Genomic DNA, 17,764 nt, shown 5'->3' on the forward strand with positions numbered 1-17,764 from the left:
TTTTTCCCCTGTATGTGGGTTGAAACACTGTTTTACCAATAAAACATACTCTGGCCATGGGTACTGTACAAATCAATAGGCAGCTATTGCTGATGACTTCAGTTTCTTTTGTTAAGTACTGAAAGCAGATAGATAACCTCTAAGATCTCGTAACATTAAGATACCATAATTTAAAATAAAATAACACTTGGAAGGCTTTTTATTTGTATTTCATGTTAGTTTTGGTTAGGGTGAACAATTTGGGCTGGCCTTACCGATCTTTTTAGTAATTGCAGAATTACATTAGAATTGCATCCAAGTGTATGGAAGATAGCAGGAAACTGTTTATTAGGTGAACGTCCATAAAGGAGCTTTCCCTTGTGAACATCCCTGGAAGTTCTGAAAAAACTGCTGAAACTGCTGAAAAAAAATTCTTTCAGAAGGGTTATGGGTTATGAAAAAAGGGTAGTGACTTTATCCAAATTCTATCAAATGTGAATGGAAAAGAATTATCAACATTTTCCCCCTCCTAGCTTGGAAATCCTCTATTATCCATTATCAGAATTTAAATACAATCTCTATTATCGGTTACATAAATGCTGCTTTTCTAAAAACTTGGATATTTCTTTTGAATTTTTGAGATCTCTTTGGGACTTTACTGACATTTGACAGGATGACTTGAGCATGTGGAATCAGCAATGAATGAGTTCATTGAAGAGGGGATGAGCGTTTATCAGTGCCCAGTTGGCAAAGAGATTACTTTAAAAAACTGGTTGAGAGGCAGTTGATTTTTCTTTGAATATCTAGAAGTGCTCTGGACTAATGTCAGAGAAGCACCATGGCAACATTAGAGGGAAGGTTGTTTGAGAGGCAGAGAGACAATGTGACTCCGGACTTAAGGCTTTGGGCTGCTACCGTTGACTTTCTGTATTCCAGAGGACTATAGTGTTCTAGATTCCCAGTCTGATCATTAAGAATATCTTTGTTTTAAGGGCAGGAGTGTATAGGAAATAGAAATACAGACTTCTTGTCATAAGTAGGATCACAATGGTAATTTTAGACAACTGTCCTAAACAATCGACTGTATGTTTTTCTGGTTTTATACTGTGCTTAGAACCTTGTACTTAGAATTCTGTATGTCTTCTGGATCTTGAGAGGACTCACGTTATATTTTCTACAAATATATATACACATTGTTTTTTTAAAATAATTATTTTGTAAACTGCACAAAATAGATTGTGCATTAGATGTAAAAGATGCCTGATATTACTCCTTTTGAGGTGAAGCAGGTGTCTGAAGGATAGTTCTTCCTTTAAATACGCAAAGAAGCTCAGTGGAAATAACTTCCTAGTCTTGTGTTTTATTATTGTTGTTGTTGTTTTGTTTGTTTGTTTTCGGTACGCGGGCCTCTCACTGTTGTGGCCTCTCCCGTTGCAGAGCACAGGCTCAGGATGCGCAGGCTCAGCGGCCATGGCTCATGGGCCCAGCCGCTCCGCGGCATGTGGGATCTTCCCGGACCGGGGCACGAACCCGTGTCCCCTGCATTGGCAGGTGGACTCTCAACCACTGCGCCACCAGGGAAGCCCCTTGTGTTTTATTATTATAGATAAATCCCTAATAATATTTTCTCTTCTTTCATGGTTTTAATTGTCTTTTCCTTTTCCTAATTAAAAATAAAAGATTCTAAAAGCTGGCACATGTTTTTAGAGATAATTGTTTATAGGAGGCCATGTGTAATACTTTTCTTATTGTTTTAGTTGACAGTTGGAAATGCCTAGAAGGATAGAGACCAGACTTTTTAATTTACCTTTTATGGCATTAGGACCTGTGGTTTTCTTTATTAATAGACTTTGGCAAGGATCAGATGTCCATTTTTTGGGAGGAGTGAGCTTGAAAGATTGATCAGCCTTGAAATTGATGTTTTGTGGTTTAATACAACCATCTGGTGCAGTATTACCCAGTACTACAGCTGTCTTGCCCACTATGGTAGCCACTAGACACCCATAGCTATGGAGACTTGAAATGTAGCTAGAGTGACTGAGAAAATGAATTTTATATTTTATTTAATTTTAATTAAATTTAAATAGCATATGTGGCAAGTGGCTACCATACTGGATAGCACAGTTCTAGACCCTTCACATTCTGACCTTAGCCAGCCTTTCCGGCTATCTTCCACCACTCCCTTTAATGCTCCAGCTAAACTGGAGTGTATTGGTTACGTTCTTATCCTTATAGTATTTCCTAGGCCAGGTCTTGGCTCATGCTATTCATCTTTAGTTTTTGGAGTCCTTCAAAGGTGACATATATGGTGCTGCTCCAATGAAGCTTATCTAATCCTTTCTGTACTCGAATAATTTATTATCTGCAAACTCTTAAAGCAGTTATAATACTGTCTTTGATTACAGTGACTTTGCTTTACGTTCCTTATCTTCTCCTTTATATTTATAAATTCCTTGAGGGGGACTTTTACAGTTTTTATGGTTGTATGTGTGTGATAGGCTTAACCTTTTCTCTTTTTTTCCCTGCAAAATGCTAGCCAAGTACATTTATACATAGTAGGTGGTCAATATGCATTAGCTGAGTCTATTGAGGTTACTGTGCACTAGAGGGCGGTATCATGCCCATAAGCAAAATGCAGTGTTTGTCCCAAAGTGACAGATATATTTTGAGCATTCTGTCTTAATTCAGTTTTATTCAATCTCATATTAATAATTATAGCCTTCAGAATAAACTCACATCTTTTAATTGTCAGTGATATTAATAAATAACCTTTTCACATACTTGTCTTGAATTCGATTCAGAATATGATTTTGGACCAGGAGATTGGTGAGATTCTTACTGGGAAGAAACTTAGTACATCTGAGAAACACTGGCCAAGGCATTAGGTGTCAGAGATTACTTCCTTGAGGGCAGAAGCCTTTTTGTGGTAGGCAGCTAGGACTGGATACTGAGCTGATAAGTCAAGAACCTGAAGTTCTTGGTTTGATCTTGCCAGTGGGGAGCTTGGCTAAGTGGCTCTAACCTTGGCATACCAGTTTCTCTTGTTGTACAGTGGGTATAATGTCTGCCGTCCTAACTCATAAGATCATACGTGTGAAAGTAGCTGTGTAAAGTATTATATAAATATATTGGGTTATTTTCCTTCTCAATTCCTACCTTTTACCAAGACATGTACATAGCAAGTGATTGATTTATGACATTTATTTTTCACCTTTTAGGTAAAGAATTTACTCTGTTAAAGGTTGCCGAGAGATATATTGATACAATTACTCCCACCTAGGCTGCACACACTGAGAAGTGATTATAGTCACAGTAGTTTGGTTAAAATATATCCTGGCCTTTGATGTTATGCAGCCTTAAAATAAACTGTATGTGTGTGTGTGTGTGTGTGTGTGTATAAACTACATATACGTATAGTGTAAATTCTTTGTTAGTCTCCTTTCTAGTGGATTTATTTTTGTATATCTTCTACCCTGCTTAATACTAACTTCAAATATTCAGAATGAGCCAACTGTTGTGAGGGTTTTTTTAACTCATTATAGAAAACCAGGTTTTGGAAATATGCATTAGGAGATTTTCTTGCAGGGTTTGTGGGTTAGAAAAGAAGCAATCCGTTCTAGAAGGAGGGTAGTATAGTGGTTGTTTTTTGCTGAGAACAGCCATCAGTCTGGAGCCTTCTCTAGTAAATCATTAGCTGTATCAAATAAAATGTTCAGCTGAAGTTCATGCAATCTCACAGTTACTAAACACTCTTGCCAAAGAGAGTTGCAGTCATAATATCTGCAGTTGAATCATTTCCTGTTCAGGCTTGCAGGTGGGGGAACTGTCTGAAACTGCAGTCCTGTAAGATTAGTTATAAAGAAAATGCCTTGGTGGGAGAGGCCTTGATGATATTAAATGACAGCCTAGCGAGTGTGTGGGTGGAGAAGGTACCCCGGGATCCTGGGACTAACCAGACTTTAAGGCATAGATCAGGATATGCAAGCCCACTCCCATGGGGCCATCTGACTAAAGCTTGTCTAGGGCGTTCAGATATGTGCTGAACACACTCGGGCACTGGGCCAGGCAGATGGCACATTCCTGTACCGACCTTCGGAGGCCTGCCAGGTTACAAAGCTAGCATTGGAGGCGTGGCTCTGCTCTGGCATGAACAGCCCGCGAGCCTGCATTTCATCTAGTGTTTGGTCCTCCCCAGTTGAAGGGATGCCTTGGGATCGGTTTGGTCTCTGAGTCCACTTAGGGGTTGCCACCTATTCTCATTCCGCTTGCCCCTACCCCATCTTGGAGTTGATTTTTATTGTCCGCACAGCCCCAGAACTGACTCACATCCTCTAAGTGATTCCTCCAGACTGGGGATGACCCAAGGTTAGCGTTTGAGACGCCACAACTCCCCTCCCGCCTCTCCCCCCCACCCCCCCCCCACCCCCCCGCCTGTTGTCATTGACCCACATTTTTAGGTTTGACTAACCTTCCGTCTGAGAATAGGTGGTGGCTGCAAGTTAGGCTGCAGCCACCTGTCCCTTTATTTGCTTCATTGCGTCCCTTTAGCTGTGTAAATTCGGGTGAGATGCACTGCTTGGGCTTCACCTTGCCCACCCCGTCCCCTGCTTTCCTGTTGCCCTTTTGATTTTTTTTAATCTGATACTGAGCCTCTCCTCCCCCCACTCACACACCAATGGAGTCTCCTATGCTATTTCTGTCAGTTTAATGATCCCCAGCTGTTGCTGTAGTTCTGGCTGTTTTCATGCTCCAGAGAAGCAGAAGAGCCAGAGAAAGAGGGGTCTTGCTTGTGTATCACACAGTGCATCAGACAAGTCTAATGCACTTTTCTGAAACAACTACCAGGAGACTTCTTAGGGAAGAGTGTTATTACTGGGATGATTTGAAAATGCAGGAGGAAGGAAACTATAAGCTAGTGTCTGGGATATTTTAAAAATAAGCATTCTGCTGAAAGGTGTGGCATCCTCTGCATCACTCAAAATTATGCTAGAAAGATGTGGTATGTGATAACTGGGTAATCGGTTGATCACTTTGCATTCTACTTCCATTTTAGCTTTGGAGCTGGACTGTCCACTCTGAGCCATGGTGTGTGTTGAAGGAGCCAAACATCTAAATAAAAAGGAGGCTTCTATGATGGGAAGACACACAGAAATCATTCCTGAAGTGGCCAGATTTCAGTTCTGCTTTAACTTAATGCAGGTTTGTTTTGTAAAATTTTGTGTTGAACCTGCAATATTGAAATGTTCCACTTGCAAATTTGACCACGCAAACTTCAGGAAATACAGAGTTGCAGCTGTCCTGACAACATCCCCGCCCTTATACTTACTTACACGTTTACTTTTGAGATGTCTTTATTAAACCTGGGGGGATGGGGCGTGGGAAAATCCTACAGTAGTTAAATGGGCTACAGTATTATAATAGACTGGCTTTTCCTTTATGGATTTGGTCTTGAGAATTTTAACCCATCCAGCAGTTTTAGCTGAATAGGCTTGTAGCTTTCACACCTCATATGTTACATGAACTTTAATTTTATGGATCTCATTCTTCTACAGAAAAGAAAAAATTTGCTGTAGCCTCTACCAGAATTTATTTTTAAATATTCTTTTAATTTTTTTGTGAAAAATAGATAAAATTTTATATTACCTAGGATTTAAGGGTTGAGAAATTATTACCATTTTTTTCTTTAAATATCATGGAGAAGTTTACACATAAACATTAGAATTTTCAGATTGTGTGTGTGTGTGTGTTTTAACCCGTTTTACCAAATTTCTAATTTCTAATAACCTTTCTGCTCCCTAATTCTTCCCCTAAAATTTTTTTTCATTTAAAAATTATTTTAACCAGAATTTACCATTTTTCATCAAAATGTCAGTTATGTGAACTGTCATTAATTATACAAACATTGAAAGTTAATTTCAAAAATGTCAAAAAGCTAAGTTGGAAGTACTTTAATAGAAAAAAACTAACTTTCCGAGTATTTACAGAATTTATATGAGAATATAGACCTCCCTTATTATTTCAGTCATGATTATCCTACTATGCTATATGTTTTCAAGTCCATATTATAAAGATATAGAAGGAATAAATACTCTAATATAGTTTTAAGGGAAAAAGTTTTTTGTCACTTCTGGCTTAACTACCCTGTTCCAAGTTTTGAGTCTATTCACCTGTCACCTGCCCTCAACAAAGTTGGGTGCAAAATGTCAGCACCAGTTATGCAGCAGGGAAGAGCAAATGAGATTCGAAGCTGCCCATGTTTTCTGGGTGAACGTGCAGAACTAATGTGGCAGGGAAAATGCTGTTCCTGGTGCCTTTAATGTTGGAAGGGTTTGTTCAGATGGCCCTGCCAGTCCAAAGGAAGCACATTCCCAATTTATCTCCACCCATTCAGATGTATGGTGCAAGTACATGTTATCCTCAGATCTTCTGTGATAGGGTTGTTTTGAGCATTGCCTTATAGATCCTCAGGAAAGAGACTGATGACATTGAAGTGGCTGGCAGTTTGAGATATGTCTGCTGCAGTCAGAGAAGATTACTTCAAGGGGAGGGGGGTGATGAGCAACTACCCAAAATGAAATGGTGAGCCTCAGCTTTTTGAGGATTTGGGGGTTTGATTTATTTACTTATTTATGTATAATTATTAATATTTTTGCTATGACTCTGGCATTAAATGTGATGTAATAGAAAAAGCACAGATTTTGGTATCAGGCCAACCTGTGTTTGAACTCTGGCTCTACCTCTTACTAGCTGTGCAAACAGCTACTTAACCTCTTTGAACCTCTTTTTCTTCATCTATAAAGAGAGGCAATACATACCTTAAATGTTGATATCATTGATAAATGAGTCACTGTAGTAGTGCAACCAACCCAGTGACTGCATAGTATAGGAAATCAGCATGTTCGATTCTTCATTTCTTATATCTTAGTTTCCTTCTCAAGACAAGCCTTTTCTTACTTCGGTGCCTTTGCACTTGCTATTTCTGCTGCCTGGAGCACTCTTTCTCCAAATCTTTTCATGGTTTATCATGCTGTTTAGGTTTCTGCGTAAGAGTCATCTATCTCCTCAGAAGGACCTTCCCTGTGAACTTGGTCTAAAATTGACCACCCACCGTCACTCCCTCTTCTCTTATTCCACTGTGTTTTTCTTCACATAATGTACCACCGGAAGTTATATGTAACTTATGTATTGTTCACACTAGGACATATACTCTGTGAGGGCAGGGACGTCAATCTGTCCATTTTACTGCTGTATCACCTAGCACAATGCCTAGCTTATAATAGGTGCATGATAACCATTAGTTTGATTAATTAATGAAGGAATCAACCCAGAATCTCCCTAGTACCAGGGAAGAACCCCTGGCAGATTGCAGAAAGGAAGTTGTACCAGGAAGCAGGTACTCTGCCTATTCGAGAGCCAAATGGGAAGTGGGCCTGTGGAGTTCTCTGGTATCCTTCCAGACTGCCTCCTGTCTCTGGGAGGAGCCCCTTTGAATGACCTTTACATGTGACCACTGTTATCTATAGTCTCTATGTCTTTTGGAATTTGAATAGAGGGGGGCTTTTCAATTCTAGAGTTCTGAAATGCCATAAACTATTCACTGAAATCACCTGGACTTTCCCCTGGTTGGTAAACATATAGATGATTTTTTCCAGCCACATCATGCAGATAATATAGTGTCATTTTTAAACATGGAGAACTGGTGTGTTTTATGAAAGAAAAGCACAACATATGATAGTGGTTAAGGGCTCAGGTTGTCGATTGAAATGGAGCTGGGTTCCAATTTCTGTTCTACCCTTTACTTACCCTATGACCTTGGGCAAATTGCTTAATTTCTCTAACGCTCAATTTCCTCATCTACAAATAGTATAATAATAACAACTTCGGGACTTCCCTGGTGGCACAGTGGTTAAGAATCCGCTTGCCATTGCAGGGGACACAGGTTCGAGCCCTGGTCCAGGAAGAGCCCACATGCCGCGGAGCAACTAAGCCCGTGTGCCACAACTACTGAGCCTGCACTCTAGAGCCCGTGAGCCACAACTACTGAAGCCCGCGTGCCTAGAGCCTGTGCTCCACAACAAGAGAAGCCACTGCAATGAAGAGTAGCCCCCGCTTGCCGCAACTAGAGGAAGCCCGCACGCAGCAACAAAGACCCCAACGCAGCCAAAAATAAAAAATAATAACAACTTCCATGTAGCTTTGTTTTAAGAATTAAATAAGATGATACATGCATGTTTTTACTGTTTTATAAGTATTATTACACAATACAGAGCCCCTTTATTTTGCGTATTTTAGTAGTTCAGGTTGGATTTTCATAAGCTTATCATTTGTAAATTACCAGGTTTACCAACCCAGGAAAATATCTCATCTCTGCCTGTATCCCTGCCAGTATTCAGATTAAATAGAAGCTATTTATAATTTTTAGTATTATTTCTGATTTCTAAAGCAGATCATTTGAGAGATAATTTAACTCATGTTTACACACTATATACAGAGATGAAAGAGAAATTTATGGGATTGTGAAAGGGTTGAATGAGCATATTGATAAAATAATCAAATTTGAAACTCACAGATGATTTTGGTATGTGTGATTTTAAAAAGAATTAGGGATTCCTGTCTTCAAGTCTTTGAAACATTACATTATTGTTTATTTGTTTATGCCACAAATCATTTTATAATTTAAATTTATTAGTAGACCATTATTATTTGTTCTTCATAGTTAATCATTTATAGGAATTAGTAATTTCTTTCTGTCCAATACATGGTAGCACTTCAGTTTGAAAAACTTGACCTTTGGGACTTCCCTGGTAGCACAGTGGTTAAGAATCTGCCTGCCAATGCAGGGGACACAGGTTTGATCCCTGGTCTGGGAGGATCCCACATGCCGCAGAGCAACTAAGTCCATGCGCCACAACCACTGAGCCTGCACTCTAAAGCCCGTGAGCCACAACTACTGAGCCTGCACACCACAACTACTGAGGCTGGCACGCCTAGAGCCTGTGCTCCGCAACAAGAGAAGGCACCACAATGAGAAGCCCGCGTACCGCAATGAACAGTAACTCCCGCTCGCTGCAACTAGAGGAAGCCCGCCCGCAGCAACGAAGACCCAATGCAGCCAAAAATAAATAAATAAAAAATAAATAAATTTATTAAAAAGAAAAAACTGATCCTTGATATGTTTTAGTAATTGATTTGTGTATCTTTCTGAAATAGTCAAATCCATGGGTTTTTTTAAATAAACTTTTTGTTTTGCAATAATTTTAGACTTACAAAAAAGTTACACAGATAGTTCAGAGAGTTCTCATACACCATTCACCGATTGCCCCTAATGTTAGCATCTTACATACCTTTGGTACATTTGTCAAAACTAAAAGATTAACATTGGTCACACTACTAAGTGAACTCCAAACTATTTAGATTTCATTTGTTTTCCCACTGATGTCCTTTTTCCGTTCCAAGATCCAGTCTAGGATACCACAGTGCATTTAGCCATGTGCCTTTTAGATGGTGGATCGGTAGGATCCCTCTCTGAATCAACTTTCCTTCTCTCACCTCTACTTCCTCCTTTTTGTCTTAACTCTGGATCTGACTTTTAGCAGATCCTTCGTTCTCTGGCAACAGATAAATGGACCCTTCTGGGTCCTTTTTTTTTTTTTTAAGTATTGACTTATTTGGCTGCACCTGGTCTTAGTTGCGGCACTCGGGGTCTTCATTGCGGCACTTGGGGTCTTCATTGCCACGCACTGGATCTTCGTTGTGGCATGTGGGATCTAGTTCCCTGACCAGGCGTCTAACCCAGGCCCCCTGCGTTGGGAGCGCAGAGTCTTAACCACGGGACCACCAGGGAAGTCCCCTTTCTGGGTCTTTTAACCACTGTTTTGGTATTGACAGCTCAGAACTTCAGGAGCATGCTTTGAACACTCCCTGTATATTTAATTTTGTTAATGAACGTGTGCTGATTCTTCTGCCTTTCTCTGCGTCTTGCTCTTTATACATACCAGGTTGTCTAGAGTCTGGGAACAGAGCGTGCTTCTTCACTGACTGCATGTTCCAGAACTGCCTTCTAAAAGGAAGCAGTTCTCCTCTCTACCTCTCCCCTCCCCTCCCCTCTCCCTCTTCCCCCTGCCCTACAACTTGGGACATGATTTTAAATAAGGAGGTTTTTTATATAAGGCCCTTTCACTCTGCAGAATAAAGCATCTAATTGGAGGTATGGTACCAGGTTCCAGTACTAGCAGTTCTTGCTCCTGTCCTAGAGAAAAGCTATCTCATGTAAAGACCTCTAGTGAAACATTTATAGTCTGTGTTACAGTTTTACAAAGCACTTCTCACATACATTAGGTTTTTTTGAGCTTCAAAGGGTAGGGGTTATTTTTCCAAATTGTATTATAGTGAGAAAGTCAAGGCTAAAAGACGTTAAGTGACTTGATTAGGTAGCACAGAGCCAGGCCTGGAACCCGTGTCTTCCCATTCTTTCTCTCATGTTTTTGGTCTGCCCTTAAAGGTCAGTTCTCTAAGTGTATTGCATTCACTTGGAACTTACAAAATATTCATATAACCAACTCAACATGCAATGCTTGCCCCTCTCCCCGGAGTCATAGTTAAGTTGATAGTGAATGCTTTCTGGTTAAGAGTAGGACTAATTATAGAATACACTGGGCCTTTAAAATGCTATTGTTTATATTAAAAGCGTAGGCCAGAAATACATTTTTAGTGCTGTGTACGCTGTGCTAACCCATTCCGGCTGGTTTCCCAAGTTGACGGAAGAAAATTAATCATGAAAAGGACTAGAGAAATTTAGAACTTAGAGAGCTTGAGAAATTATATATAAGGAACAAAAGAAAAAAGAATTCCAGGGATGCTGTACGACAGGGTAGAAATGAGAACCAGGAAGCAGGAAGAGCAGTGGAGGGGAGTAAGGGAGCACAGAGGCATCTCTCCCCCTTCTTTGACATCTTTCTAGTCTCTCTCAGGAAGGGCTTATGAGAGATTACAGTAAACAGGGGCCCAGAGGAGTATTCTTTTCGGGAATGAAATCAGAAAATTACTCGAAACATTAGTTCAAGCTAATCATGGGGATAAAATATTTTTAAGGGCCAGTTTTTATGTTCACTCGTCCTACCCCACATAGAAAGAATCTTGTTTCTCTTTCTCTGTGACTTCCAGCGTTGGGTAGTCTCACCTTTGTATTCCCGTAGCACCTAAAAAGTATGTAACTATTTGAATTTATATTTTTAAGAAACCAACACATCTTTTTATTATTTATGCATATCTGTGTAGCACACATAAGACCAAATGACTTGAGTTTGGCAGGGACCCTCCGTAGTGTGCGCTAGCTAAAGCTGCATTTTTCTGTGACTTTGTAAGTAAAAAATCTATATTACAGACATCAGTATCTTTCTTATAGCATTGTAGTTATCCGTTTTGAGTCCCTTTTCTTGCATTAGACTTAAGAATTCCTTGAACATGAGAACCATGTCTTATTCACATATCTATTTCTAGCGCCCGGCCCTGGCTTTGAGAGTACAAAAGATGTTTGAATGCATGGATTGAATCATGGGAACCGTCAGACCACTTGGTTGGGATGTGGTGTCTGAGTAATGTTTTCTTTGAAAATACTCTTCACTCTTATAAGTCCTTATTTGATGGTTGTTTCCCTCAAACAACCACTGAAGGCAGCGACTCTGTCTGGTCACTACTATATCCCCACAGCAAGCTCAGTGGCTGGCACGTGTAGTAGACCCTTATATTTCTTGAGTGAATGCCAAGGAAAGTTTTGACAGGAACTGAGGAATAACTGAATAAGACATGAATATGAGGTGCATAGGTGTGCTGACCAACTAGTATGTGAACCCTCGAGCAACTAAGCAAATATGTATAAAGTGACTAAATGAAACTGTGTCTTAACTTACGTATTTTAATACAGCTTACCCTGACGTCTCTGTTTCTCAAGGATTGTTAGTATCTTAAATAATTGACTCTGTAATAGTGAAGAGAATAAAAAAATCATCTAAAAAATAGTGAAGAGGAAATGTGGAAAGTTAGTTATCACAGAATATTAAAGGAGGAGTAACTGAATTCCAGGGTCTGACCTCTCTCATATCCTTTATTCTTTCTTGTAAAACTTTGATCACAACTTGTACTTATTTATATGTGATTTGATGTCAGTTTCCCCACTGGACTGAAAGCTTTATGTGAGCAGAGACCATAGGTGTATCCAGCCTACTAGTATGAACCCTAACATATTTGTTAGATGAGTGAATGAGAGGATGCATGGAGGAGAACTCTTTACTCATCCCGACTCCCAATCCCTATTTTGGTGGTGATGCTATAAAGTAGCCCAGGCAGCAGAAATGAGAAATACCTTCCTCTGGGGGTACCTTCACCTACTTTTTAAAAATAATTAATTAATTTGAAAATTGAGATATAATTGACATAAACACCCTTCACCTGCTTTTATTCATATACTCTAATAATGAAATGGGCGGGTGTTCAGAGAATAGTCTCTGGTTCTAAGTGATAGGTGATGTGGTTTTACAATTTGGGTGATTTTGCAGTTTATAGGGTAAACTGAAGTATAAAAATACACCAATAACATAGGTGTAATTCACTGCTGCAAAGATGAATATTCTAATTATGAGCATGCTAAGCTTCACATAAGGCTAAAACCCACACTGTTCCTTCTCTTCCCAGTAAAACACATTCTCCAGTTTGAAGCTAGAGGTGGTGTTGTCTATTGCTCAGTTGAATTGTATCTGCTTATTTCTTCTGGGATTGGTACCTGAAGGTTAATGAGGAGGAAAAATGTACCAATTATTATGAGATCAGGCTTTGGGGATTTATAGAAAGAACAGAATTTGGAGTAAGAATATACTATCTGAAATTAGTTTTAACAATTAATATTTATGAAATAAGTGTGCTAGGCTATGTTTAAAAGAGAACTTAGAAGATGATGCATCATATCAAGTGCATTAGATTTAGATAGAAAAGTCACGGAAGTGAGCCTAGGGATACCGGATTTTATCTGTTTATTAAGTTGTTCTTTAGCCATTTTTTTCCCCTTGACATTTAAACCTTCAGTAGTAGACGACAAATAATTTTTCTGGAAGAAGTGTGTTAGAAAATGAAAGTCCTCTCCTGTTACAAACTTTTAAACAAATTTAAAACAAAATTTTTAACTTAAAAAGATTCAACCATTGTTCAGTACACACCAAAGGATGATGTGCTTTAAAAGCAGTTAACTGGGAGCATCAAAAGAAAGGTGAATTAAATCTGCGCAGCACTAGTTACTCAGCATGATTTATAATTGGCATCATGAACATGGATGGAACATGTTTAATTTTCCAGTGTAAAGTGAATTTAAGTTACGCCAAAGTAGCATTAAATGGGGCAGCAGTTGTTAACCTGACACTGCATTAGAATCATCTGGCAAGCCTTTGAAAAACCCTGATGTCCAGGCCCCACTCCAGACCAACTGAAGACATTCTCAGATGATTTTATTTGGGAAGTAAAGGTTGAGAATCACTAGAATGGGGGAAAGAATACAAGGATAAGAATACAGAAGATTTGGTTCCAGTCCTGGCTTCTGTTTTCTAGTATTTTGTTGAGAATTTTTGTGTCTGTGTTCATAAGGGACATTGGTCTGTAGATTTGTTGTGATGTCTTTCTCTGGCTTTGGTATCAGAGTAATGCTAGCCTCATAAAGTGAGTTGGGAAGTGTTCCCTTCTCTGTTTTCTGGAAGAGTTTGTGAAGGATTCTTATTAATTCTTCTCTTAAATGTTTGGTAAAATTTACCAGTGAAGCCATCTGAGCCTTGGTTTTTCTTTTCTCCTCAGAAAAAGGAAAATCTCTTTACTTTTTATAGGTCTCTCTGGATATTCTGTTTTTTCTTGAGTCAGTTTCAGTAATTTGTGCCTTTCTAGGAATTTGTCCACTTCATCTAAGTTATCTAGTTTGTTGGCATATGGTTCTTCATAGTGTTCCCTTTTAACTTTCTTACTTACTATAGTTGGTGGTAATACCTCCTTTTACATTGCTGAGTTTTGCATCTGCTTTATGTCTCTTTTCTTGGTCATTCTGACTAAAGATTTGTCAGTTTTGTTGATATTTCTAAACAAAAACTTTTGGTTCCATTGGTTTTCTCTGTTTTTCTGTTTTCTGTATAATTCCTTTCTGCTTTAACTTTCTTTCTTCTACTTACCTTGGGTTTAGTTTGCACTTCTTTTTCTAGCTTCTTAAGGTGAAGGCTTTATAGTATGTATTTGAGATCTTTCTTCTTTTCTGATATAGGCATTTAAATCTATGAATTTCCCTCTAAGCACTACTTTAGATATATCCCATAAATTTTGATATATTGTTCAGTTCAAAATACTTTCTAATTTCCCTATTATTTTTCCTTTGACCCATTGGCTACTTAAGAGTGTGTTGTTTAATTTCTACATAATTATGAATTTCCCAAATTTTCTTCTGTTGTTGGTTTGTAATTTAATTTCATTGTAGTCAAAGAATTTACTTTGTATGATTTAAATCCATTTAAACTCACTAAGACTGATTTTATGGCCTAGTATATGACCTGTCCTAGAAACTGTTCCATGTGTGCTTAAGAAGAATATGTATTCTGCAGTTGTTGGGTGGAGTGTATTCAAGTTTTCTATATTCTTGTTGATTTTCTGCATATTTCTTCATTATCAAGAGTGAGGTAGGGCTTCCCTGGTGGCGCAGTGGTTGAGAGTCGCCTGCCAATGCAGGGGACACGGGTTCATGGCCCGGTCCGGGAAGATCCCACATGCCGCAGAGCAGCTGGGCCCGTGAGCCATGGCCGCTGAGCCTGCACGTCCAGAGCCTGTGCTCCACAACGGGAGAGGCCACAGCAGTGAGAGACCCGTGTACCGTAAAAAAGAAAAAAAAAAAAAGTGAGGTAGATTGTAATTCATGAGGAGATAAATCAAAAGATTCCTTATTCTAAATCATTTAAGTAAGTATCATGAAATTGAATTAAAACAAAATGGAGAAATCTTCTAGTTTTTTTTTTTTTTTAATATTTATTTATTTTGTCTGCGCCGGGTCTTAGTTGCATCATGCGGGGTCTTCGTTGCCGCTTGTGGACTTAGTTGCGGCATGTGGACTCTTAGTTGCCACATGCATGTGGGATCTAGTTCCCCGACTAGGGATCAAACCCGGGTCCCCTGCAATGGGAGCGCGGAGTCTTACCCACTGGACCACCAGGGAAGTCCCGAAATCTTCTAGTATTAGTTGTACCTTAGGAATGCCAGAAATGACATCTAATTTATTTTCTAGTATATTCGTCCTTTTTATTTTAGTATCTTAGTATGAGGGTCACTTTTAATTCTCATGAAAACTCATGCTTTCAAACTTAACTCCAACCAGGCCAGTCTTTCAATTGATCATTTCTGGGTAGTAATTTCCTCCTCTGAAGTATGAAAACCTCCATAACTTAGGGTCAAATATCTTAGCAGGGGTGGGGGTGGGGAGAGAAAAGATTTTTGAGAAGGCTTGTTTGCCTTTTGCTCTCCTCAAGCATGTAAACCTCACGGAGTTTCTGATACAGCACTTTTTGGACTAGCATATAATTTCTGGTCAAGGAGCATTTCCCTTATTTGTCAACAAGTTTATTTTGGAGCCTTTTTGTAACATAAATAGTCTGAAGAGCTGTGATCACATTTTGTCATTTGATTAGTTTGTCATTTGATTAGGTTTCATATCCAAATTTAAAGAACTGAGAAAAAGATTCATCAGTGTTTCGAATAGAGCTGAGTTAATGGAATGTTCCTGCAGTCAGAATCTTTGTTGCAGAGGTCTTCATCCTGAGCAAAGGACGATGCAGAGGGAGTGTTTTTGTTCTTTCCCAGTCATTCCCATACTAACCCTTTCCTCTTCTTTTCTACTTCCCTCATAACTTATACTTTGCCTCCCTATTCTAGAAGCCATGGTGAAATCAATAATGGGTAAATATGAATAAGGTAGGAGCAACCTACTGAGCTGCACATCTCCCTTTTCAGTAAAATCCAGAACTACTGACCAGTGGAAGCCATAGAGCTGGACTTGAGAACACAGCACTTATTTTTGCTTTTTCTTTCCAGACTCAGTTGACCCAATTGTTTGATGTGTTCATTTCTTGGGCATTATCCCTTGAACACCATCAGTATACCTCCATGGTCGTACAGGGCAGAAATATGTGAAGTTCCTTCCCTTGCTTTGATTTCCCAAGTAGCCAGTTATTCAAATAGCAGTTGATCACCTGTGTTTGAAACAAATGGAAAACTTGATTATTTTCATGGGGAATGGAGAACCTAGGTTCCCCTACTTTACGGTTTGTTTCTTTTTATTCCAGTCCTTTTCTGGCAGGCAACTCAGTTGATTCACCATGCATCAGCTTTAAAGACATCTGTTCATCTATATATAGGCTGCTTGCGCAGACCCATTTAGAAACAGATGATATATTAAATTTGTGGAATTCAATAACAGTGAAGGTATAAAGATGCATGCTTGTGCACAAATAGGTATTTTTGTTTAGTTTTTATTGACTTGGGGAATGGAGAGGAAATCTAAATGGTGATGTACAATAACATTATACGTAATACATAATATACATAATACATAATATGGTGTTTACTGAAAGTCACTTATTAAATGATTTGTTCTAAAATGAATAATCCTCAAGGCCTGGAAACATAAAGCCATTTTATTTAGAGTGCTTAGAATTAAGAGGAATTAAGATAGACTAAGGAAAGGGGAAATTCATATAAATATGCATTTCTTTGTAGCTGAAAGTCTTAGAAGAAGGATTGTTGTATATATACAGAGCCAGACAGATACATTACACCATAATTCTGAATTTACTGCTTAGGGCTTTTATTTTCCTCCTTATAAACATTGTTAGGGTTAGCAGGGGTTATGCAATGTATAAAATAATACATACCTACAATCAAATTATAGCAATACCCAGAGTATACTGATAAAGGGTTAATTCTATTATGTAAATGGGAAACTTGGTCAGATTTCAGATAAGCATAGGGTTTGGAGTTAACTGCTGAGAGGCACAAGATGGAATTTTCAGATAACTGAACTTTAATTTCATTTAGTTTTAGAGATGGAAAAGGTTTATTAGATGAACCTTCCTCTTTGACCTAGAGCTGTTTAAAAAAAAAAGCTCCATAAAAAGCTCGAATCAGAGTTAAATTTTTGCTTTCATGAAGCAAGAAGTTTTTCAGTCAGTAAGTTTGCATAATGGATCCCTTATGGCCCTATCTGTATATGGGTTTTTAGGAAGGCTGATGATTGATACTTCAAATTATTCTTGGATAATAGAGTTTTCATTAGTTATTGTTTTTTTTAAGTGTTCAGACTTACTTAATTGCATTAGGTTTCCCTGTTCTCTGAAATCAAATCAGTTTGTTATATTTAATCCTTTTCTAATAGCTCATCTTACACGGGGCCTTAGAAACACTCTAAAAGATGACAAATATATGCCCTTTTTTCCCCTCCTACTTTATCCTGCCTGGCCCTCCTCTTTCTTTCTTCCAAGGAGACATGTGGCAGAGTATTAAGTACCTTCACTGTAGTGTCACAGCGACCTGGTACGAATCCCAGTTCCAGCACTTTTGAGCCATCTGACCTAAGGCAAAAGTTTAAAGGTTTGATCCTTAGTTTTCTCATCTGTAAAATGGAGATAATAATTGTACTATTCGCACAGGGCTTCCCCCCCCTTCAAAATTATTTAATTACAAGGCTGGATAACTGAAAAAGAATTTTCCATTAAAAACAGTT

General features: G+C 38.7%; 1 protein-coding gene across 6 annotated transcripts in view; it reads left to right on the forward strand.

Moving 5' to 3' along the window:
- The window catches only part of LOC307193971 (myocardin-related transcription factor A-like), a 108,425-nt gene that overhangs the window by 46,885 nt on the left and 43,776 nt on the right, over positions 1-17,764 (forward strand). The gene's annotated exons all lie outside the window — the stretch shown is intronic.

Source organism: Stenella coeruleoalba, assembly GCF_951394435.1.
Source record: "Stenella coeruleoalba genome assembly, chromosome: 11".
NCBI classification, from domain to species: domain Eukaryota; kingdom Metazoa; phylum Chordata; class Mammalia; order Artiodactyla; family Delphinidae; genus Stenella; species Stenella coeruleoalba.